We start from the raw sequence: 27231 nt of genomic DNA on the forward strand, positions 1-27231 counted from the left end.
CATTTTTTTTTTGTAACATGGTTTCAACCTAGACAAAGGCAGTGAAACTTCCTTTTAGCCAAGAGCAACCCCACCACCATTGCTGCGCAAGTAGCTCTGAGTACATAAGGAAGAGGAAGAGTCTAAGGGGAGCTACTAGTAGGTGCAGAAGCTTCACTAAATGCAGAAGCATCATTTTGGTTGCTGCAGCTTGATAAGTGATAGAGAGTGGGCCGCCTACTTGCAACAAATAAGCATCAGCATATTACGGACTTTTATGAAGGGCAATGCAGAGTTACACAGAGTGGATTATGTGTGCTAGCACCTTCTTTCTTTTGTCCCTGACTGAGTGTCAAGCGAACAATGCTTAGCAAATTACGAGCTTTTGTGAAGGGAAACACAGAGTGTTATACCCAATGGAATTATCTGTTCTAGCCTTCTATCTTTTGTCCCTTACTGAGTGTCGAGAGAACACAACAACAAATCACGGGTTTTTCTAGGCAGCGTAGAGTTAACTACACACAAGTTCCACATATGACCAGGCATCACAACGTAAGAGTGCAACAGACATTGTTAAAAAAAACCATCATAGACAAAAAATATTATGTATCATCACCTAACTATTCCTCTGACATTTTGTAAACTTCACGTACACCCTAACTCTTATTATAGGAAGAAGTGGCACAGCGATAGCAATCCTATTTGAATAGAGTCCCAGAATCGATCTTGGCCATGATTGATTGCCCACCCCCCATGATATGTATTGATAAATCACCAATCAATAAATTCTATTCCCGGGGCCCTTCCGAGCAAAGGCTCACTAGTCAATGTTTTAAGAAAGATTTATTTTAATTTTCTTTACCAGGGCAAGTGTTCGTGAAGTCCCTGGATCACAAGTGATTGACACATCGATAATTAAGGAAACATGGAGAGCTTCATTTTAATTTTTTAAAAAGGTAGCCTCATCGAGCTTAGCTCTCAGCTTAGTGGCGTCATCAAGCTCCTGGAGCTCTCAACTCTTTGATCACCATCACCAACATCACAAGAGAGCCAAGGTCAAGCGTTAGAAGGAGAAGGTGAGGGAGGAAAAAAAACAAAATGCTTAGATTATAGGTTCTATTTTTCTACCTTTTCACATAGTTCCCTTTAGGCCCTAACTTGATGGCCGTTCACATTGTTGCCATCTAACCCTTTGGCCATTCACATTGCTTGGGGATCCTCTACACAATTTTGGCCACTTCATTCACACCGGAGCTATTGACCTACCTCTTATAATGTCACTTACGCTAGGGTTTGCTCACTTGAGGTGTTTGTGAGGGATGATCACTATGGTGTTGTGGCCCGAGCCTCTTCACACATGATTGCATTTTGTGAGTCGTGGGAGTTTTATTCTCACGTGGGATGTTTGTAAGGGCTGATCACTAAGGTGTTTGCTTTTAATGCATTGTGGGATTGGTTCACACGGCTTGGGTTCTTGGTGATTACTTACACGCATTGTGCATTGTGTTTTGGGGTGTGTATACTTTGTATACTTTGACCTACCTCTTATAATCTCATTTACTTCAGGGTTTGCTCACATGAGGTGTTTGTGAGGGATGATAACTATGGTGTGATTGCACATGATTGCATTTTGTGAGTTGTGGAGGTTTTATTATCACCTAGGGTGTTTGTTGCGAGGGCTGATCACTATGGTGTTTGCTTTTAATGCATTGTGGGATTGGTTCGCAGGGCTTGGGCTTTTCTTGGTGATTATTCACACAAGAGGATTTGGGGCTAGTGTCATCATTCACATTATTCTCCTATAGTTACCATTTGACCCAAATGGTGGTTGGAGAGCCATTCTTTTGGAGTTTGGATGGTTCAGATTTCCTTTTAATCTAGGTGCTTAAGCGCATGATTAGCTTCATCATTGCCGAGAGTCTGTTATCCTCTCCATTTGACCCTGGGGAGTCATACGACTCCTTGGTTTTAAATTCGACTCAAAGGAAATATTGTTGTGATGCAAATTTTAGATGTGTTGCAGAAATTGTTCAAAGATTGTTGTGTAGTATTACTGTGCAATCTTGCTGCAATTTATCAAGAAAGAGTGCATATTGAAGATCACAGATCTCTTGAGGATTTTATGCAAATTGCTATGCAGATTCGCAATTTTAGACAGTTTATTGTGCAGAGCAAAATTTCAAGAATGTTGGTGTAAAATTTTCAAAGTTTATAAAGATTTTGTGTAGAGTCAAATCTCGGTGACAATGAGTAATTCTTGATCAAATCTTAGTTACTTCTCGTCGCGCAAGAATCCGGTTTCTTTAAGAGAAACTATTATAAACTTCAAGAAAATAGTAGACATTGCTGAAAATTTATGCAAGAAAGAAAGGTTATAGAACCTTAGTGATAATAGTGCAAGATTATACCAATAGTTTATTGATTAAGTGTCATTAAAACTGTTTCTTGATCAAGAAAATGACTAACAACAAAGAATACTACTAATCTTATAATTAGTTATTAATCTTAGAATAGCTTGATAAATCAAAGTAGTTGGATAGCTTATTGATCAAGAAAGTTGTTAACAATTTATTAGTGATATAATCTTATGATTAGTAATTAATCTTGGTACAACTTGACAAATCAAAGTAGTTTGGACAGCTTATTAAATCAAGAAATTCATTAATAACAGAATGAATCATTTACAAAAGCCTTAAAGTGCATAAACAGAGATAAGTACTCCATCACTATAGTAAGTAAGTTCATCGTATAAGACTACAACATGATCTCTTACGCTGCTAAAGAGGCTTAGCTCCGTTAAGAAGGATAACTGAACACATCAAGTGGCTCTTTAGGCTCATTCTGCAATTCGAGCTAACTAGCTCTTTAGGTTCATTTTGTAATTCGAGCTAACTGAAATTAAGGTCACTAAATTTTGGTGTTCCTTGCAAGCAGGTCAAAGTCTTGGGAGCTCATTTAAGTTTTCCAGCAAGGCCATGACAATAGGTTTGGACTCGAACCTCTCGTAAGCTCTATAACAGAATAATCTTCACTCTCTACTATAGCTTTGAAGTCACATGCTCAAGGGTCACAATGCGAGGCGCATCTGACCTCTTTGATGAGAGCTAGTGAGGAGAATGCCGAGAGCAAGTAGTTTGAGGAGTTTGAGCTCAGGCCAGTGTGTAGGCTTCATTAGGTGATGCCATCCATCAAGGCACACATGCTTGAAATGGTGGAAGAACTCATCGACAACATAAGAGAGTAGCCATGAAAAGATCAATTGGCCAAGTATTCATCATTTTTTTTTGTAACATGGTTTCAACCTAGACAATGGCAGTGAAACTTCCTTTTAGCCGAGAGCGACCCAACCACCATTGCTACGCAAGTAGCTCTGAGTACACAAGGAAGAGGAAGAGTCTAAGGGGAGCTACCAGTAGGTACAGAAGCTTCACTAAAGGTAGAAGCATCATTTTCGTTACTGCAGCTTGACAAGCGACAGAGAGTGGGCCGCCTACTTGCAACAAATAAGCAGCAGCATATTAGGGACTTTTATGAAGGGCAATGTAGAGTTACACACAGTGGAATCATGTGTGGTAGCGTTCTATCTTTTGTCCCTGATTGAGTATCAAGAGAACAACGCTCAGCAAATTACGAGCTTTTGTGAAGGGAAACACAGAGTGTTACACCCAATGGAATTATCCGTGCTAGCCTTCTATCTTTTGTCCTTGACTGAGTGTCGAGAGAACACAACAACTCACGGGTTTTTCTAGGCAGCGTAGAGTTAACTACACACAAGTTCCACATATGACCAGGCATCACAACATAAGAGTGCAACAGACATTGTTTTGAAAAAAACCATCATAGACAAAAAAATATTATGTATCATCACCTAAGTATTCCTCTGACATTTTGTAAACTTCGCGTACACCCTAACTCTTATTATAAGAAGAAGTGGCAGTGAAAGCAATCCTATTTGAATAGAGCCCTAGAATCGAGAGGGGGCTGGTGTGGCCGATCTTGGCCATGATTGATTGCCCACCCCCCATGATCTGTATTGATCAATCATCACCAATCAATAAATTCTATTCCCAAGGCCCTTCTGAGCAAAGGCTCACTAGTCAATGTTTTAAGAAAGATTTATTTTAATTTTCTTTACCAAGTCCAGTGTTCGTGAAGTCCATGGATCACAAGTGATTGGCACATCGATAATTTAAGAAACATGACAAGCTTCATTTTAATTTTTAAAAAAGGTAGCATCATTGAGCTTAGCTCTTAGCTTAGTGGCTGTCATCAAGCTCTTGGAGCTCTCAACTCTTTGATCACCACATCACCAACATCACAAGAGAGCCAAGGTCAGTGGTGGCCAATAGCGTTAGAAGGAGAAGGTGAGGGAGGAAAAAAAACAAAATGCTTAGATTATAGGTTTTATTTTTCTACCTTTTCACATAGTTCCCTTTAGGCCCTAACTTTCACATTGTTGCCATCTAACCCTATGGCCATTTGTTAAAACCCTAAGATCTCTCTAGATAATTGTTATGCATAAAACATGCATAAAACAGGCATAAACTCAACCACCCAACCACCCCCGAGCCCAAGGGATGCACACATGAATAATGAATGAAATACATCATACCTCTACCTTGATGTCCCATACCATCAAGAGGTATAACACAATCCAATAGCATGTAGCTATAGTGTGAAATCGTCGGTGAGAAGATATGGACCTCTACACAAGAGACCATAGCATAAGCCTCCAAGCCTCCAAGCTCCAAGCTCCCTTGAGTGTGCCCCATGCCCCTATTATATAGGAGGGCCCTCAAGTGACTCTTGACTTTCCATTCCTCATGTGTGACCCTTGGATGCCTGACCCTAACCTTAAACCTTAAGGTTAGTCCTAACCCATGCTCCACTAGAGCTTGTTCCCATGCTCCCATGCTCACAAGCCTAATGTGGGTTAGCCTCCTAGTATATGCACACATAATGTGTATATAACATAGCACACATAATGTACATATAACATACTTCCCCTCTCTCAAAACATTGCACTCTTGCAATGAAAAGAAGAAGAACTGCGCTGAACAAACTCAACCGACTCCCAAGTCGAATTCTCAATTTCCCTATCTTTCCACCTTATTTTAACCTCAGGGATTAGTCAACTACAAAGTTTCCTTTCCCTGAATTCAAGTACCTTATCAGGTTCATGTGGAACATAGGATAATTCATCGACTTCAACGAGTTCTTGAGGAGTAACTGTGTCATCCTCACCTCCCAGTTTCCCTTTCAATCTATCGATATGAAAGACTGGATGAACCCTAACAATTGGAGGTAGTTTTAGTTCATACGCAACTGTGCCAATCCGATATATAACTCGAAATGGACCACAATATCTAGGAGATAAATTCGAGCATTTTCCCATTGCCAAAGTCTGAAAATCTTTAAGAACATTAAAATAAACCAACGCTCCTGGTTCAAAAGACCGAGATGAGCGTCCCCTATCAGCATAAAACCGTGCCCTATCATGAGCACTCCTGATAGTATCCCGAGCTTCGGTCAGAATTTCCTACATATCACGCAAGAAATCCCTCGATGCATCAAGCTCGATGTCCTTAAGACTGACATCAATAGGTGCCCTGAGTTGATACCCATACATAAGTATGCACGGACTAAAATAATAGCCGTAAATTTAGAACTGTTATAGGCAAATTCCATCATTGGAAGATATTTCCCAATATGATGATTTTCTAGAGACATATGCACAAAGCATATACACTATAATCTGATTCATACACTCTGTTTGCCCACCATCAGACTGCGGATGATCAGAACAATTCACATTCAAAGTAACTTCCTCGTTGTAAACCATTCGGAATAAAGTAGGAAAACATGGCATTATAACAGCAGAAACCAGGGATTCATCGGCGCCCCGACATATCCACATCTGCATATGGAATAATCAATGTCTCGAGTTATCCATATCAACATAGAGAATCATCAACGTCTCGATGAGTCACATATGTCCATCTGTAAACCTATCAGGTTGATTGTGTAAATCACCTAAAGTACGGAACTAGAGAAAGAAATGCCAACAAAGGAAGAATCCAAATTTCCTTATCCGAACACAACAAGATAAACTTGTTTGAACTCTAAAGAAAGAGATTTCAACAAGTGAAAATGCCGATGAGATTACCCTCATCAAAACATGCAGGCTATAGATAAAAGAAGTTTATCTAAAGAATGCCTTCTAGTGAATTTAGAAAATAAGATTGTCTTTGAATGTTGAGGTCAACATGCTAAGTGATGTAAGCAAAGCAACAATCTTGAGCCCAAATTATCCCATAAGATAATATATGTGAGGGATCCCTAGCGTCCCATACCACCATGATACCACTCATACATATCTTAACAATTTGAAACTCCCTAGTATGCCGTCTAGGAAATATGAATAAAATCCTGTATAAAAGGAATAAGATGGCCTTATCCAGACTTTCACATACTAAACCTGTCTCTATATACTTGAGACTTCATTAAGGAATAACTCCCTCTGAGTACATCATCAGAAAAGAAATTGAATTATTGGCGCCTTTCTAATGATAACTACCCAAAACACAATAAAGTTAGGGTAGAAAAATAACTCACCTAGATATATAAGTAACTAGGTATCTGAGTTGGAAAATGTACAAGAGTATAAGAAATATACTCCAAAATTATGTGCAAAAAACGAAGGCAAATGCTACCTTCAAAGCACATGTAAATATTCAAAAGATCAAAAGATCCTTATAAAACCATGGATAAAAGCATAGAAGCTCCTTAAATCCATAAAAACCATAGTTGATCATAAAAATCAATGCATACCATCTAATGGACATAAATCATGCCAAAAGAAGCATTTAAATTGGTGGCCAACTCATCAATTTGGAGCATATGAACATTGTGTTGTTCAAATAAAACTCCAAAGTAAGAAAGTGAAACACATGTGTGTAGCACTCAATTAAAAAAAAACCTAGACACAAGTGATCTAGGCAGAACCTGATGAGTCCATATAAAACTTGGAAAACATCCAATAGAAATCCACCAAAATAAACCGATCAACTAACCCATGATAGAGGCTTAAGAAATTAAGCACAAGCCACACTTAAATAAGTGCAAAATAAATTATCATGGAAAAGTGGCAAAGGTGAAACACACTTTGAACGAAAATTATAGCCATCAAAAGAAATTAAGGAACATGTCCAAAAAGAATGGCTAAAAAATGGTAAAAAATCATGAATACATCGTTTAGAATTAATCCAAACATAAATATCCATTAATACGAGGTATAATCGTATTAATAATATGCGAATAACCCGCATCTATCTAATGTCAGTACGAGAAAACGTACTTCAACATTAAATAACCCTCGAAAAGATTAAATTCTCGAGAAAAAAAATTATCATGATTTTTTTCTAATTTTCCCTAATTTATAGGGTCTCAAAATATAATAATTTTGAATTCCACCAAACCTATCTTATGGCATTCTAAACCTATATTTTTTCAAAAAAAAATTTAGCAATTTAATTTACCAAAATACCATTGATATTTTAAAAATACCAATTTTTAGGATTTCTAAAAATAATTTCTAGAAATTTCCTAATTTTCCCTGAGAATCCCATCGTTCACGAAATTTCCAATTCCGCCCGACAATTCTCAAATCCAATGAAAATTTTTAATTTTAATGGATTTTCCTAATTTTCTGGGTCAAAAAATATAATTTTAAAGGAATTTGAATGGTCACGGGCATCCAAATGGACACACCACATGCCAAACACCAACCCCACATTTTTCCAAAATTTAAAATAACCTTTGTCTAATTTTCCACTAATTTTCAGGAATTTTTTGAAATTTTTAATCAACCCCGAACGCATTTAGAATGCGAACGGTCAAAAAATTTCGGAATTCCAATGGTTTTCCCGGAATACGGAAAGCCAAAAGTTTTGGGAAAATGAAAAGACAAAAAAAAAAATCGGAATGTGAAAGGTCAAAGGTTTCCGGAATACGGAAGGTCAAAAGTTTTTCCGGAATTCGGAAAGCCAAAAGGTTTTGGGAAAACGAAAAGCCAAAGGTTTTCCGGAAGTTGAAAAGCCAAAATTTTTCAATAAAAAATTTCCAGGAATTTTCATGGATTTTTTTCCTCAAATCCCAAATTTTTCTGTAATTTTCAAGCTTTTTCCAAGCTTTTTTCTGAAATATATTCCAAAGCTTTTTTTTTAAAATAAAAAACTCATTTTTAAAAAAATGAAAAAAAAATGAAAAATAAGCTTTTTAGCTTATATTGGGAATTTGATTTTTAGGGGGGGGGGGGGGGGGGCGATTTTTCGCCGGCGGCTGCTGCGCAGCCCCCCTCCTCCCGTCGTCGCCTGCTGCGTGTAAGAGAGAGAGAGACATTGATTCTCTCTTCTCCCCTCTCTCCTCCCTTTCCTCTCCATTCTCTTTCTCCACCCTTCTCTCTGTTAATCAGAGATTAGCTTAATCCTCAATTAAGCTTTTTTCAATTAAATCCTTAATCATAATTAGCATTAATTATGATTAATGTAAAAAATTCATTTTTAAGAGAATTTTCACCCGGAAAAGAGAAAGAAAAATCAGATTTGAGAGGCGGAGAGGACCCCACGCACACGGGAGAGCAATTTATGCATCAACACGCTGTCCCCTACTGAATTTCAGTAGCAAATTGACAGAAATTTGATCGCATTCCCGCGGAAAAAACCCGCAAAAATGTATAAAAAATACATTTTTAATCATAAAAATGCTCAAAAATTTCCTAAAAAATTAGGAAAAAATTTCTAAAAATTCTAGAAATTCAGGGAATCCATCCTACAAAAATATCCACCATAAACTCTATGGTATTTTTGTAAAAAATTCCATTAATGCTCGATTTTAATCATTAAAAATAGAGAAAAATAGCATTAACTCACGGAATTTCCCCGCAACGTCGATTCGTCCATTGAATTGAAGTACCACACATTCCAATCACCATAACGATGATCCATGTGCATTTCATCAACACAAATCAACAAAAAAATAACATTTTATTAGTAAATATTAAAATTTACTAAAAAAAATCAACAATTAAATAGAGATTGCTCTGATACCACTGTTAAAACCCTAAGATCTCTCTAGATAATTGTTATGCATAAAACATGCATAAAACAGGCATAAAATCAACCACCCAACCACCCCCGAGCCCAAGGGATGCACACATGAATAATGAATGAAATACATCATACCTCTACCTTGGTGTCCCATACCATCAAGAGGTATAACACAATCCAATAGCATGTAGCTATAGTGTGAAATGGTAGGTGAGAAGATATGGACCTCTACACAAGAGACCATAGCATAAGCCTCCAAGCCTCCAAGCTCCAAGCTCCCTTGAGTGTGCCCCATGCCCCTATTATATAGGAGGGCCCTCAAGTGACTCTTGACTTTCCATTCCTCATGTGTGACCCTTGGATGCCTGACCCTAACCTTAAACCTTAAGGTTAGTCCTAACCCATGCTCCACTAGAGCTTGTTCCCATGCTCCCATGCTCACAAGCCTAATGTGGGTTAGCCTCCTAGTATATGCACACATAATGTGTATATAACATAGCACACATAATGTACATATAACACCATTCACATTGCTTGGGGATCCTCTACACCAGTTTGGCCACTTCATTCACACCGGAGCTATTGACCTACCTCTTATAATGTCACTTACGCTAGGGTTTGCTCACTCGAGGTGTTTGTGAGGGATGATCACTATGGTGTTGTAGCCCGGGCCTCTTCACACATGATTGCATTTTGTGAGTTGTGGTGGTTTTATTCTCACGTGGGATGTTTGTAAGGACTGATCACTATGGTGTTTGCTTTTAATGCATTGTGGGGTTGGTTCACACGGCTTGGGTTCTTGGTGATTACTCACACCTCTTATAATCTCATTTACTCCAGGGTTTGCTCACATGAGGTGTTTTTGAGGGATGATAACTATGGTGTTGTGGGGCCTCTTCACACATGATTGCATTTTGTGAGTTGTGGGGGTTTTATTCTCACCTAGGGTGTTTGTGAGGGCTGATCACTATAGTGTTTGCTTTTAATGCATTGTGGGATTGGTTCGCAGGGCTTGGGCTTTTCTTGGTGATTATTCACACACATTGTGTATAGTGTTTTGGGGAGTATACTTTGGGTTGTGTATTCATATGCGACCATGGTATTCATATACTTTGGGTGCTGTATTCATATGCCACTACTTTCACCCTTCATTTGATTACCAAGGTGCGAGTTCACATCATCATCATCATCATTGGCATCACTATATTACCATAGAGATCCTTATCTTAGGAGTTTCCCCTTGTGCATTGACTTCATGGCTCTCTGGTTGATATTTTGAGTTGCCATTTTGTGTCACAGTTCACATATCTTTCATAGATCTAGTTCACACATGCTTTTAGTGCTTCAAGGCATAGACCTCTATACCCTCATTTGTAGACTTCATGCTCATGCCACGGTTGGATGTTCGAGCTTGCGGGTTTGTTACATAGGAAATCGTGTCTTCATCGATTCATTGCTTGGTTACTTCGACACATATGGTTTGGCATTGTTTTAGCATGGGGACTAGTCTTCTTTGGTGACTTGTACGAATGTCCTACACTCTTGAGCCACCATGATTTGTTCCTGATGGTGTCAATTACACCGTGCGAATGTAGATGGTGTTGATGTATTTTACACTCATACACATGAAAATATATCGCATGTACATGCATATGATGATATTGATGTATCACACACATGATGATAGTGATATATGTGCACATGATGTTGATGATAGTGATAGTGATAGTGAAAGTGATAGTGTTAGTGATAGTGTGTGAGCTTTGGGCATGATCTCAAGGGCCTATAGGGATGGCATCTAGCATTACGTGTGTTAATATATCTAGGCCTACCTACCTTCCTAGGGATCATAACTTGGCATTAGATGATCTCACGGGTCAACATTTGATTATTGATGCATTCATTAACACACACGAGGTTAGCGATACCTTGGATGGGGAGTCATGGGATACACATGAGCATAGGATTGCATTTCTTGTGCTAGATATATCAAGATATTCTTCTAGGGCTTTCGCGTGTGGAGGCATTCATGATACTACTTGTAGTTCTCATAGTTTACCTGGCAATGTTTATGTGGGTATAGTGCATATATTTGAGCACTTAGTCATTAATCCATGAGGGCAGTGTTGTTTTTACTGAGGTAAGAATTCATAGGAGATATATGATTATGTATATGGATATAGAGAGTTTTACATTTTCTTAGATCCAGATAGACCCTACCTATGAGGATTGCTTCTGAGTGATGACCTTGGACAATCTAGGATTAGTGACTTCTAGATGATGACTCCACTTATCTCTTATGTGCGGATATGTTGTCAGTCTTTAGTGATGATGACGTTTATGATGATCCTATTGATTATATTTTTACCTTGGAGGATCACACACACATAGAGGGATTTGCACATGAGGATGTGATGCATACTTTAGATCATGCACATACACACATGGATACAATAGATCTTGCCTCAAATGTTTTGAGTTGTGCTACATCGGGCAATGGCATCGATTCTCCCATCTGACTTTGCATGATGCTGACTATGAGTTATATGCATTTGGTTCCTGTGATTGAAAACGACCCAATGTTTTGCGGAGCCACAACATTTACTGCTTGGGTACATCACTTTTGGCATTTGCAGTGTATGGTTTCTGTCTATGTGGCTCGACATTTAGATACACGTATGGCACATCCTAGTCTTGGCTTGCATAATGGTTCTTTTCTGCTAGGACAGTTCAATATTCCGACCACAATTTTTGAGCTCATCGTGTGGATATCTTCAGTTTCCTGATGGATTCAAATTACGACTATGAGGATGGGCTAGTTGTTAGTCTTCCCTTCGTCGACCCAAGAGGATTTGGGGCTAGTCTCATCATTCACATTATTCTCCTATATTTACCATTTGACCCAAATGGTGGTTGGAGAGCCATTCTTTTGGAGTTTGGATGGCTCCTCCAAAATGTGAGGGCGCACTCAGGGTAATCATGGGAAGAAGTCACCGTCTTGATGGCCTTACTAATGACAAATATTCAAATTGTCGGCCGGTCCTGGAAATATTAGATGTTGGACAGCAGCTAGTACAACTGCGGGTATAATTGGATACTCCAACAGTAAGTACAATCGGGTACAATCAGGTACAGTAGGTACAACGGGTACATGCTGGTATAGCAGGTGCAGGCTGGTACATGTTGGTACAATTGGGTACATGATTAGCTTCATCATTGCCGGGAGTCTGTTATCCTCTCCATTTGACCCTGGGGAGTCGTACGACTCCTTGCCTTTAAATTCGACTCAAAGGAAATATTGTAGATGTGTTACAGAAATTGTTCAAAGATTGTTGTGTAGTATTACTGTGCAATCTTGGTGCAATTTATCAAGAAAGAGTGTATATGGAAGATCACAGATCTCGAGGATTTTATGCAAATTGCTGTGCAGATCGCAAGTTTAGACAGTTTATTGTGCAGAGCAAAATTTCAAGAATGCTAGTGCAAAATTTTCAAAGTTTATAGAGATTTTGTGTAGAGTCAAATCTCGGTGACAATGAGTAATTCTTGATCAAATCTTAGTTACTTCTCGCAAGAATCCAGTTTCTTTAAGAGGAACTATTATAACTTCAAGAAAATAGTAGACATTGCTGAAAATTTATGCAAGAAAGAAAGGTTATAGAACCTTAGTGATAATAGTCCAAGATTATTGCCAATAGTTTATTGATTAAGTGTCATTAAAACTATTTCTTGATCAAGAAAATGACTAACAACAAAGAATAATACTAATCTTATAATTAGTTATTAATCTTAGAATAGCTTAACAAATCAAAGTAGTTGGATAGCTTATTGATCAAGAAAGTTATTAACAATTTATTAGTGATATATTCTTATGATTAGTAATTAATCTTGGTACAACTTGACAAATCAAAGTAGTTTGGACAGCTTATTAAATCAAGAAATTCATTAATAACAAAGTGAATCGTTTACAAAAGCCTTAAAGTGCATAAACAGAGATAAGTACTCCATCACTACAGTAAGTTCATCGTATAAGACTACAACATGATCTCTTATGCCACTTAAGAGGCTTAGCTTCGTTAAGAAGGATAACTGAACACATCAAGTGGCTCTTTAGGCTCATTCTACAATTCGAGCTAACTAGCTCTTTAGGTTCATTTTGTGTTTCGAGCTAACTGAAATTAAGGTCACTAAAACTGGTGTTCCTTGCAAGTAGGTCAAAGTCTTGGGAGCTCATTCGAGTTTTCCAGCAAGGCCATGACAATAGGTTTGGACTCGGATCTCTCGTAAGCTCTATAATAGAATAATCTTCACTCTCTACTATAGCTTTGAAGTCACATGCTCAAGGCTCTCAATGCGAGACCTATCAATCCATGATGCTACTCCTAGTCCCAAAGACCATACCTTGAGCAATTTTAGCACCAAGGCCACCCATCCTAGATTCTAGTACCAGAGCCCTGGGCTCTTTCTTCTCTGTAGCTTTCATGGCTACAACAGATCTCAAAGATTGATGAGGAGACCTTTTTAATTGCATAGTGATGAAACACAAACCTTGCTCCCGCATCTGACCTCTTTGATGAGAGCTAGTGATGAGGAGAATGCCGAGAGCAAGTAGTTTGAGGAGTAGGAGCTCATGCCAGTGTATACGCTTCATCAGGTGATGCCATCCCCATCAAGGCACACATGCTTGAAATGGTGGAAGAACTCATCGACAACATAAGAGATTAGCCATGAAAAGATCAATTGGCCAAGGATTCATCATTTTTTTTTGTAACATGGTTTCAACCTAGACAATGGCAGAGTGAAACTTCCTTTTAGCCGAGAGCGACCCCACAAGCATTGCTATGCAAGTAGCTCTGAGTACACAAGGAAGAGGAAGAGTCTAAGTGGAGCTACCAATAGGTGCAAAAGCTTCACTAAACATTGGTTGCTCTGCAGCTTGATAAAAGCGACAGAGAGTGGGCTGCCTACTTGCAACAAATAAGCAGCAGTATATTACAGACTTTTATGAAGGGCAATGTAGAGTTACACAGATTGGAATTATGGGAGCTAGCATCTTCTATCTTTTGTCCCTGTGAGACTGAGTGTCAAGAGAACAACGCTCAGCAAATTACGGGCTTTTGTGAAGGGAAACACAGAGTGTTGCACCCAATGGAAATATCTGTGCAACTCTTTATCTTTTGTCCCTGACTGAGTGTTGAGAGAACACAAAAACAAATCATGGATTTTTCTAGGCAGCGTAGAGTTAACTACACACAAGTTCCACATATGACCAGGCATCACAGCGTAGAGTTAACTACACACAAGTTTCACATATGACCAAGCATCACAACGTAAGATTGCAACAGACATTGTTTTAAAAAAAACCATCATAGCCAAAAAATATTATGTATCATCATTCCTCTGACATTTTGTAAACTTCGCGTACACCCTAACTCTTATTATAGGAAGAAGCGGCAGTGATAGCAATCCTATTTGAATAGAGCCCCAGAATCCGGGGGGGGCGATCTTGGCCATGATTGATTGCCCACCCCCATGATCTGTATTCACCAATCAATAAATTCTATTCCCGGGGCCCTTCCGAGCAAAGGCTCACTAGTCAATGTTTTAAGAAAGACTTATTTTAATTTTCTTTACCAGGGCCAGTGTTCGTGAAGTCCATGGATCACAAGTGATTGGCACATCGATAATTAAAGAAACATGACAAGCTTCATTTTAATTTCTAAAAAAGGTAGCCTCATCGAGCTTAGCTCTCAGCTTAGTGGCCGTCATCAAGCTCCTGGAGCTCTCAACTCTTTGATCACCACATCACCAACATCACAAGAGAGCCAAGGTCAGTGGTGGCCAATAGCGTTAGAAGGAGAAGGTGAGGGAGGAAAAAAAACAAAATGCTTAGATTATAGGTTTTATTTTTCTACCTTTTCACATAGTTCCCTTTAGGCCCTAACTTGATGGTCGTTCACATTGTTGCCATCTAACCCTTTGGCCATTCACATTGCTTGGGGATCCTCTACACCATTTTGGCCACTTCATTCACACCGGAGCTATTGACCTACCTCTTATAATGTCACTTACGCTAGGGTTTGCTCACTCGAGGTGTTTGTGAGGGATGATCACTATGGTGTTGTAGCCCGGGCCTCTTCACACATGATTGCATTTTGTGAGTTGTGGTGGTTTTATTCTCACGTGGGATGTTTGTAAGGGCTGATCACTATGGTGTTTGCTTTTAATGCATTGTGGGGTTGGTTCACACGGCTTGGGTTCTTGGTGATTACTCACACGCATTGTGCATTGTGTTTTGGGGTGTATACTTTGACCTACCTCTTATAATCTCATTTACTCCAGAGTTTGCTCACATGAACTGTTTGTGAGGGATGATAAATATAGTGTTGCTCACATGAGGTGTTTGTATACTATGACCTACCTCTTATAATCTCATTTACTCCAGGGCTTGCTCACATGAGGTGTTTGTGAGGGATGATAAATATAGTGTTGTGGGGCCTCTTCACACAGGATTGCATTTTGTGAGTTGTGGCGGTTTTATTCTCACCTAGGGTGTTTGTGAGGGCTGATCACTATGGTGTTTGCTATTAATACATTGTGGGATTGGTTCACAGGGCTTGGGCTTTTGTTGGTGATTATTCACACACATTGTGCGTTGTGTTTTGGGGCGTATACTTTGGGTTGTGTATTCATATGTGACCATGGTATTCATATACTTTGGGTGCTGTATTCATATGCCACTACTTTCACCCTTCATTTGATTGCCAAGGTGCGAGTTCACATCATCATCGTCATCATTGACATCACTATATTACCATCAAGATCATTATCTTAGGAGTTTCCCCTCATGCATTGACTTCATGGCTCTCTGGTTGATATTTTGAGTTGCCATTTTGTGTCACGGTTTACATATCTTTCATAGATCTAGTTCACACATGCTTTTAGTGCCTCGAGGCATAGACCTCTGTACCCTCATTTGTAGACTTCATGCTCATGCCACGGTTGGATGTTCGAGCTTGCGGGTTTGTTACATAGGAAATCATGTCTTCATCGATTCATTGCTTGGTTACCTCAACACATATGGTTTGGCATTGTTTTAGCATGGGGACAAGTCTTCTTTTGGTGACTTGTACGAGTGTCCTACACTCTTGAGGCACCATAATTTGTTCCTGATGGTGTCAATTACACCGTGCGAATGTAGATGGTGATGATGTATTTTATACTCATACACATGATGATATATCACATGTACATGCATATGATGATATTGATGTATCACACACACATAATGATAGTGATATATGTGCACATGATGACATCAACACATATGCACATGATGTTGATGATAGTGATAGTGTTAGTGATAGTGATAGTGTTAGTGTTAGTGATAGTGTGTGATGATAGTGATAGTGTTAGTGATAGTGTGTGAGCTTTGATCATGTGGGCATGATCTCAAGGGCCTACAGGGATGGCATCTAGCATTACGTGTGTTAATATATCTAGGCCTACCTACCTTTCTAGGGATCATAGCTTGGCATTAGATGATCTCACGGGTCAACATTTGATTATTGATGCATCCATTAAGACACACGAGGTTAGTGATACCTTGCATGGGGAGTCATGGGATACACATGAGCGTAGGATTGCATTTCTTGTGCTAGATATATCAAGATATTCTTCTAGGGCTTTCATGTGTGGAGGCATTCATGATACTACTTGTAGTTCTCATAGTTTACCTGGCAATGTTTATGTGGGTATAGTGCATATATTTGAGCACTCAGGCATTAATCCATGACCGTAGTATTGACTTTACTGAGGTAAGAATTCATAGGAGATATATGATTATGTATATGGATCTAGAGAGTTTTACATTTTCTTAGATCCAGTGTATTGATGGAGATAGACCCTACCTATGAGGATTGGTGGTCGATCTTGGCCATGATTAATTGCCCACCCCCATGATCTGTATTGATCAATCACCAATCAATAAATTCTATTCCCGGGGCCCTTCTGAGCAAAGGCTCACTAGTCAATGTTTTAAGAAAGATTTAATTTAATTTTCTTTACCAGGGCCAGTGTTCGTGAAGTCCATGGATCACAAGTGATTGACACATTGATAATTAAAGAAACATGACAAGCTTCATTTTAATTTTTTAAAAAGGTAGCCTCATCGAGCTTAGCTCTCAGCTTAGTGGCCGTCATCAAGCTCCTGGAGCTCTCAATGCTTTGATCACCATCACCAACATCACAAGAGAGCCAAGGTCAATGGTGGCCAATAGCGTTAGAAGGAGAAGGTGAGGGAGGAAAAAAAAACAAAATGCTTAGATTATAGGTTTTATTTTTTTACCTTTTCACATAGTTCCCTTTAGGCCCGAACTTGATGGCCGTTCACATTGTTGCCATGTAACCCTATGGCCATTCACATTGCTTGGGGATCCTCTACACCATTTTCGCCACTTCATTCACACCCGAGCTATTGACCTACCTCTTATAATGTCACTTATGCTAGGGTTTGCTCACTTGAGGTGTTTGTGAGAGGGATGATCACTATGGTGTTGTGGCTTGGGCCTCTTCACGCATGATTGCATTTTCTGAGTCGTGGGGGTTTTATTCTCATGTGGGATGTTTGTAAGGGCGGATCACTATGGTGTTTGCTTTTAATGCATTGTGGGATTGGTTCACACATCTTGGGTTCTTGGTGATTACTCACACGCATTATGCATTGTGTTTTGGGGTGTATACTTTGTATACTTTGACCTACCTCTTATGATCTCATTTACCCCAAGGTTTGCTCACATGAGGTGTTTGTGAGGGATGATAAATATGGTGTTGTGTGGCCTATTTACACATGATTGCATTTTGTGAGTTGTGGGGGTTTTATTCTCACCTAGGGTTTTTGTGAGGGCTGATCACTATGGTGTTTGCTTTTAATGCATTGTGGGATTGGTTCACAGGGCTTGGGCTTTTCTATTATTCACACACATTGTGCGTTGTGTTTTGGGGCGTATACTTTGGGTTGTGTATTCATATGCGACCATGGTATTCATATACTTTGGGTGCTGTATTCATATGCCACTACTTTCACCCTTCATTTGATTGCCAAGGTGCGAGTTAACATCATCATCGTCATCATTAACATCACTATATTACCATCGAGATCCTTATCTTAGGAGTTTCCCCTCATGCATTGACTTTATGGCTCTCTGGTTGATATTTTGAGTTGCCATTTTGTGTCACGGTTCACATATCATTCATAGATCTAGTTCACACATGCTTTTAGTGCTTCGAGGCATAGACCTCTATACCCTCATTTGTAGAATTCATGCTCATGCCACGATTGGATGTTCGAGATTGCAGGTTTGTTACATAAGAAATTGTGTCTTCATTGATTTATTGCTTGGTTACCTCGACACATATGGTTTGGCATTGTTAGCATGGGGACAAGTGTTCTTTTGGTGACTTGTACGAGTGTCCTACACTCTTGAGCCACCATGATTTGTTCCTGATGGTGTCAATTACACGGTGCGAATGTAGATGGTGATGATGTATTTTATACTCATACACATGATGATATATCGCATGTACATGGATATGATGATATTGATGTATCACACACACATGATGATAGTGATATATGTGCACATGATGATGACATCAACACATATGGACATGATGTTGATGATAGTGATAGTAATAGTGACAGTGACAGTGATAGTGATAGTGATAGTGTGTGAGCTTTGATCATGTGGGCATGATCTCAAGGGCCTATAGGGATGGCATCTAGCATTACATGTGTTAATATATCTAGGCCTACCTACCTTCCTAGGGATCATAGCTTGGCATTAGATGATTTCACGGGTCAACATTTGATTATTGATGCATCTATTAACACACACGAGGTTAGCGATACCTCGCATGGGGAGTCATGGGATACACATGAGCGTAGGATTGCATTTCTTGTGCTAGATATATCAAGATATTCTTCTAGGGCTTTCGCGTGTGGAGGCATTCATGATACTACTTGTAGCTCTCATAGTTTACCTGGCAATGTTTATGTGGGTTTAGTGCATATATTTAAGCACTAAGGCATTAATCCATGAGGGTAGTGTTGACTTTACTGAGGTAAGAATTCATAGGAGATATATGATTATGTATATGGATCTAGAGAGTTTTACATTTTCTTAGATCGAGTGTATTGATGGAGATAGACCCTACCTATGAGGATTGCTTCTGAGGAGTGACGATCTTGGACAATCTAGGATTAGTGACTTCTAGATGATGACTCCACTTATCTTTTATGTGCGCATATGTTGTCAGTCCTCCTCAATGATGATGACATTTATGATGATCCAATTGATTATATTTTTACCTTGGAGGATCACACACACATAGAGGGATTTGCACATGAGGATGTGATGCATACTTTAGATCATGCACATACACACATGGATACAATAGATCTTGCCTCGAATGTTTTGAGTTGTGCTACATCGGGCAATGGCATCGATTCTCCCATCTGACTTTGCAAATCACGACTATGAGGATGGGCTAGTTGTTAGTCTTCCCCTTCATCGACCCAAGAGGATTTGGGGCTAGTCTCATCATTCACATTATTCTCCAATATTTACCATTTGACCCAAATGGTGGTTGGAGAGCCATTCTTTTGGAGTTTGGATGGTTCAGATTTCCTTTTAATCTAGGTGCTTGCATGATTAGCTTCATCATTGCCGGGAGTCTGTTATCCTCTCCATTTGACCCTGGGGAGTCGTACGACTCCTTCGCTTTAAATTCGACTCAAAGGACATATTGTTGTGATGCAAATTTTAGATGTGTTGCAAAAATTGTTCAAAGATTGTTGTGTAGTATTATTGTGCAATCTTGGTGTAGTTTATCAAGAAAGAGTGCATATTGAAGATCACATATCTCTTGAGGATTTTATGCAAATTGCTGTGCAGATTTGCAATTTTAGACAGTTTATTGTGCAGAGCAAAATTTCAAGAATGCTAGTGCAAAATTTTTAAAGTTTATAGAGATTTTGTGTAGAGTCAAATCTCGGTGAGTGACAATTAGTAATTCTTGATCAAATCTTAGTTACTTCTTGTCACAAGAATCCAGTTTCTTTAAGAGGAACTATTATGAACTTCAAGAAAATAGTAGACATTGCTGAAAATTTATGCAAGAAAGAAAGGTTATAGAACCTTAGTGATAATAGTGCAAGATTATGCCAATAGTTTATTGATTAAGTGTCATTAAAACTGTTTCTTGATCAAGAAAATGACTAACAACAAAGAATACTACTAATCTTATAATTAGTGATTAATCTTAGAGTAGCTTGACAAATCAAAGTAGTTGGATAGCTTATTGATCAAGAAAGTTATTACAATTTATTAGTGATATAATCTTATGATTAGTAATTAATCTTGGTATAACTTGACAAATCAAAGTAGTTTGGACAGTTTATTGAATCAAGAAATTCATTAATAACAGAATGAATCATTTACAAAAGCGTTTTAAGAAAGATTTATTTTAATTTTCTTTACCAGGGCCAGTGTTCATGAAGTTCATGGATCATAAGTGATTATTGACACATTGATAATTAAAGAAACATGACAAGCTTCATTTTAATTTTTAAAAAAGGTAGCCTCGTCGAGCTTAGCTCTCAGCTTAGTGGCCGTCATCAAGCTCCTAGAGCTCTCAACGCTTTGATCACCATCACCAACATCACAAGAGAGCCAAGGTCAGTGGTGGCCAATAGCGTTAGAAGGAGAAGGTGAGGGAGGAAAAAAAACAAAATGCTTAGATTATAGGTTTTATTTTTCTACCTTTTCACATAGTTCCCTTTAGGCCCGAACTTGATGGTCGTTCACATTGTTGCCATCTAACCCTATGGCCATTCATATTGCTTAGGAATCCTCTACACCATTTTGGCCACTTCATTCACACCTGAGCTATTGACCTACCTCTTATAATGTCAGTTACGCTAGGGTTTGCCCACTTGAGGTGTTTGTGAGGGATGATCACTATGGTGTTGTGGCCCGGGCCTCTTCACACATGATTACATTTTGTGAGTCGTGGGGGTTTTATTCTCATGTGGGATGTTTGTAAGGGCGGATCACTATGGTGTTTGCTTTTAATGCATTGTGGGATTGGTTCACACGGTGAAATGAATCTAGAGCAAAATATGGAATCAAACACATCAAAGCAAGAATCTAGCATCCATTAATCATGAGATTAGTGAATCAAATGGCTCATCACATGAATATACAAGAGAGAGAGAAAATCTATAAGTGCATGTAGCAAGAGAAGATGCACAAATAGTCTAAGTATGTTTAACCTCTCACCAAGAGGATGACCATGGAAGGCCAAATCTCCATAGATGGAGCCCAAAGGTACAACAAGATGACCAAAATTAGTAAAAGTGTCAAAAGATGTCAAAAGATCCTACCAATGTTCCCCAATCCCTATTTCTAGCCACTTTCTCCTTTTGCCCATGGGCCCCTATGTACATGTGGAAATCAAGCTCTATGGTTCATGAACCATCCCTTCCCAAAGATTTTGTTCTCAAAATCATACAAGATATTTACAATTGAATCACAATCTCAATGTAAACCCATGGGAGTAGAGAGGTCTTCAAAAATGCGTCTCGAATACATTTGGAATAGGGAAACCAAATGTAGTGAAGCCCGTAAACTCCTTCTCCAAAAATAGCATGTAGGACTGTTATGGCAGTCATGTTGTCGATGATGCTTCCCTTGAAATTCTTCATGAAACCTCCATAAAAATGAGCCGCAAATGATATGTAGCCGCACCCAAAAGGTCCCACATATTTTTCATCGAACCAAATGATCTTCCAAGTGTATTGGAGTAGATTGGTAACCCCAACAATAGATCCAACCAAAGCTATCCAGAAATTACAGCACATATAAAACCTCATGATATGCCCATTCTTCACATAATAATCATGCCACTTGATCAAGGAATACTTCCATCAAGTAAACCATGTTGTTGAACATACTCCATTGATTGCCAAGTAGCCTCATCTATGGGCAAGCGCTTCCATTTCACAAAGAATTCATCAATGTTCCGGTTCCTCAAAACCCTTGTCCTCTTGTCCACAATCCTCTCCGGCTCATAGATAATCTCTCCTTCTTCATCCATCGGTGGTAACTCTTCAATCTCTTAAGGAAGAGAGCCCACGAACCTCTTAAGATTGGATACATGAAACACATTATGAATCCTTGTAGAAGGAGGTAGGTCAAGCTTATAAGCCAAATCACCCACTTTCTTGACTACCAAATATGGTCCATAGTATCTATGTGCCAACTTAGAATTGGAAGACCCTTTGAGAATATTGTGACGGCTCTTAGGAAGCTTGAGAAACACATAACCACCTTCCTTGAACTCCATTTTGCATCTATGCTCATCCACATTTGCCTTCATGACTTCTTGTGCCTTCTTCATATTATCCTTGCATAATTGAAGAAGCTATCTCATCCCTTTCAACTCTTCCTTGGCTAAAGGATTGACCACTTTATCCTCATGGAAGGCAATAGATGGCACGTGCACTTGATACCCATAAAGAGCCTCGAAAAGCGACATCCCAATACTCAAATGCTTGCTTGAATTATGACAAAATTCAGCAAGGTAAAGCCATTCATCCCATGATGCAAGCTTGCATGTCATGACAATAGTGCCTCAAGTACACTTCGAGCCATTTGTTTGTGCACTCCGTTTGCCCATCCCTTTGAGGGTGATAGGCTGTAGAAGGAGTGATTTGAGTCCCCAAGTTCTCATACAATGTCCTCCAAAAAGTGTCCAGGAACTTGGTATCTCTATCACAAACTATGTTGAGTGGCAAACCATGTATCTTGAATACATGCTCCATAAATTGCTTGGCAATGTGAGAGGCCCCATAAGTAGTCTTGGAAGCAATAAAATGAGCTGATTTGGTGAGTCTATCCACCACCACAAATACTTGATCCCATCCATGCTTCATCTTTGGCAAGCCCGTGATGAAGTCCATGGAAATGTGAGTCCATTTTCCATCCGGAATAGGCAAAGGATGAAGTAAACCACTTGGCAATTGGTGACTATCCTTATTCCTTTGGCATGACACACATTCCAAAACAAACTTCTTGACATCCTCCACATGCCTTTCCAATAGAAGCTTTTGCTCACTTTGTCAAATGTTTTGAGAACACCAAGATGACCCGAAAGCGGTGAAGAATGCATCTCATGAAGCACCTTGGGAATGTAGGATGAGGTTGGAACCAAATACACCTTATCCTTGTGCCATAGTAGACCATTCCGAAGCTTATAATGAGGAAACTCTTCACCATCTCCTTGCTGTAATTTTCTGATGCTCCTTCCTTGAGCATATGTCTCCACCATTGATGTGCATAGTCTTCCAAATGCAAGGACGCAAAATGCACTTTGACCCTTTCACTCTTCGGATAGAGCTGAAAGTATGTATCCAACTTATTCATCCATTCTTCCAACTCATGTGGGGCTGAACCATCACCCTTGAACTTAGAGAGTGAAATCTTGTCCTTTACATCCTTTGATACGGTTGACGATGCATTCTCATGATGGTGCGAGGGCTTGTGCTTTTGCATTTGCACAAAAGATCCAAGGAATTGTGCAAAATCCTTGTACTCCCTCTTGAGGAAATTTGGCATTTCCATCCACCTATCATGAGCTTCTCTTTGTCTCTCAATGAATGACATATGTTCCCAATCAAGCTCAACCACATCATCCATATCAGTTCTCCATGCTTGAAGAGGGGTTTCAAAGGTACTCTCCTCGGATCCCCAAAATTTGACTCCTCATGTCTGAATGTAGGTGCATGTTGCTTTCCATCCAATTGAGAAGAACCCGCTTGGAAAGTAGTAGGCTTCATCTTCCACATAGAAGGCCTCCTAGCATCCGCCATGAATCCAAAAGTGACATTCTTGGTGGAGTGCTCATGTGTCACCTTGGGAGAAACCTCTTGTACCATGGGTAGCTTGCCTTCCCTATGGCCTTCAAAAGCTGTCCCAAATTGCTTGCCTTCATGTAAAGCACCATGACCACTATCATAGGAAGGTTGGCTCATTGGCCAAGCGACCCTCTCTTCCAAAACTTCCATCCTTGTAGCCATAGTGTCAATCCTACCATTGACTTCCACCCTTGTAGCCATCATGTCCATCTTAGCATTCATTTCCATCAGCATTTGCATGATCGAATCGATGGGTATGGCACTTGATGGATTCAAATCATGACTATGAGGATGGGCTAGTTGTTAGTCTTCCCTTCGTCGACCCAAGAGGATTTGGGGCTAGTCTCATCATTCACATTATTCCCCTATATTTACCATTTCACCCAAATGGTGGTTTGAGAGTCATTCTTTTGGAGTATGGATGGTTCAGATTTCCTTTTCATCTAGGTGCTTGCATGATTAGTTTCATCATTGCCAGGAGTCTGTTATCCTCTCCATTTGACCCTGGGGAGTCGTACGACTCCTTGGCTTTAAATTTGACTCAATGGAAATATTGTTGTGATGCAAATTTTAGATGTGTTGCAGAAATTGTTCAAAGATTGTGATGCAAATTTTAGATGTGTAGTATTTATGTGCAATCTTGGTGCAATTTATCAAGAAAGAGTGCATATTGAAAATCACAGATCTCTTGAGGATTTTATGCAAATTGCTGTGCAGATTCGCAGTTTTAGACAGTTTATTGTGCAGAGCAAAATTTCAAGAATGCTAGTGCAAAATTTTCAAAGTTTATAGAGATTTTGTGTAGAGTCAAATCTCAGTGACAATGAGTAATTCTTGATCAAATCTTAGTTACTTCTCGTCGCGCAAGAATCCGGTTTCTTTAAGAGGAACTATTATAAACTTCAAGAAAATAGTAGACATTGTTGAAAATTTATGCAAGAAAGAAAGGTTATAGAACCTTAGTGATAATAGTGCAAGATTATGCCAATAGTTTATTGATTAAGTGTCATTAAAACTGTTTCTTGATCAAGAAAATGACTAACAACAAAGAATACTACTAATCTTATAATTAGTAATTAATCTTAGAATAACTTGACAAATCAAAGTAGTTGGATAGCTTATTGATCAAGAAAGTTATTAACAATTTATTAGTGATATAATCTTATGATTAGTAATTAATCTTGGTACAACTTGACAAATCAAAGTAGTTTGGACAGCTTATTAAATCAAGAAATTCATTAATAACAGAATGAATCATTTACAAAAGCCTTAAAGTGCATAAACAGAGATAAGTACTCCATCACTACAGTAAGTTCATCGTATAAGACTACAACATGATCTCTTACGCTGCTAAAGAGGCTTAGCTCTGTTAAGAAAGATAACTGAACACATCAAGTGGCTCTTTAGGCTCATTCTGCAATTCGAGCTAACTAGCTCTTTAGGTTTATTTTGTGATTCGAGCTAATTGAAATTAAGGTCACTAAAATTGGTGTTCCTTGCAAGCAGGTCAAAGTCTTGGGAGCTCATTTAAGTTTTCCAGCAAGGCCATGACAATAGGTTTGGACTCGGACCTCTCGTAAGCTCTATAACAGAATAATCTTCACTCTCTACTATAGCTTTGAAGTCACATGCTCAAGGGTCACAATGCGAGGTCTATCCAGAATAATCTTCACTATAGCTTTGAAGTCACATGCTCAAGGGTCACAATGCGAGGCCTATCAATCCACGATGCTACTCCTAGTCCCAAAGACCATACCTTGAGAAATTTTAGCACCAAGGCTGCCCATCCTGGATTCCAGTTCCAGAGCCCTGGGCTCTGTCTTCTCTGTAGCTTTCATGGCTACAACAGATCTCAAAGATTGATAACGAGACCTTTTTAATTATTGCATAGTGATGAAACACAAACCTTGCTCCCGTATCTGACCTCTTTGATGAGAGCTAGTGAGGAGAATGCCGAGAGCAAGTAGTTTGAGGAGTAGGAGCTCAAGCCAGTGTGTAGGCTTCGTTAGGTGATGCTATCCATCAAGGCACACATGCTTGAAATGGTGGAAGAACTCATCGACAACATAAGAGAGTAGCCATGAAAAGATCAATTGGCCAAGGATTCATCATTTTTTTTTGTAACATGGTTTCAACCTAGACAATGGCAGTGAAACTTCCTTTTAGCCGAGAGCAACCCAACCACCATTGCTGCGCAAGTACTCTGAGTACACAAGGAAGAGGAAGAGTCTAAGGGGAGCTACCAATAGGTATAGAAGCTTCACTAAAGGTAGAAGCATCATTTTGGTTGCTGCAGCTTGATAAGCGACAGAGAGTGGGCCGCCTACTTGCAACAAAAAATGATTGAATCCTTGGCCAATTGTACGACCCTGGGGAGTCGTATGACTCCTTGGCTTTAAATTCAACTCAATGGAAATATTGTTGTGATGCAAATTTTAGATGTGTTGCAGAAATTGTTCAAAGATTATTGTGTAGTATTTATGTGCAATCTTGGTGCAGTTTATCAAGAAAGAGTGCATATTGAAAATCACAGATCTCTTGAGGATTTTATGCAAATTGCTATGCAGATTCGTAGTTTTAGACAGTTTATTGTGCAGAGAAAAATTTCAAGAATGCTAGTGCAAAATTTTCAAAGTTTATAGAGATTTTGTGTAGAGTCAAATCTCGATGACAATGAGTAATTCTTGATCAAATCTTAGTTACTTCTCGTCGCGCAAGAATCCGGTTTCTTTAAGAGGAACTATTATAAACTTCAAGAAAATAGTCGACATTGCTGAAAATTTATGCAAGAAAGAAAGGTTATAGAACCTTAGTGATAATAGTGCAAGATTATGCCAATAGTTTATTGATTAAGTGTCATTAAAACTGTTTCTTGATCAAGAAAATGACTAACAACAAAGAATACTACTAATCTTATAATTAGTAATTAATCTTAGAATAACTTGACAAATCAAAGTAGTTAGATAGCTTATTGATCAAGAAAGTTATTAACAATTTATTAGTGATATAATCTTATGATTAGTAATTAATCTTGGTAAAACTTGACAAATCAAAGTAGTTTGGATAGCTTATTAAATCAAGAAATTCATTAATAACAGAATGAATCATTTACAAAAGCCTTAAAGTGCATAAACAGAGATAAGTACTCCATCACTACAGTAAGTTCAT

This window comes from Cibotium barometz, chromosome 59 (assembly GCF_041138505.1).
Source record: "Cibotium barometz isolate CiBa-2024 chromosome 59, ASM4113850v1, whole genome shotgun sequence".
Taxonomy (NCBI): Eukaryota; Viridiplantae; Streptophyta; class Polypodiopsida; order Cyatheales; family Cibotiaceae; genus Cibotium; species Cibotium barometz.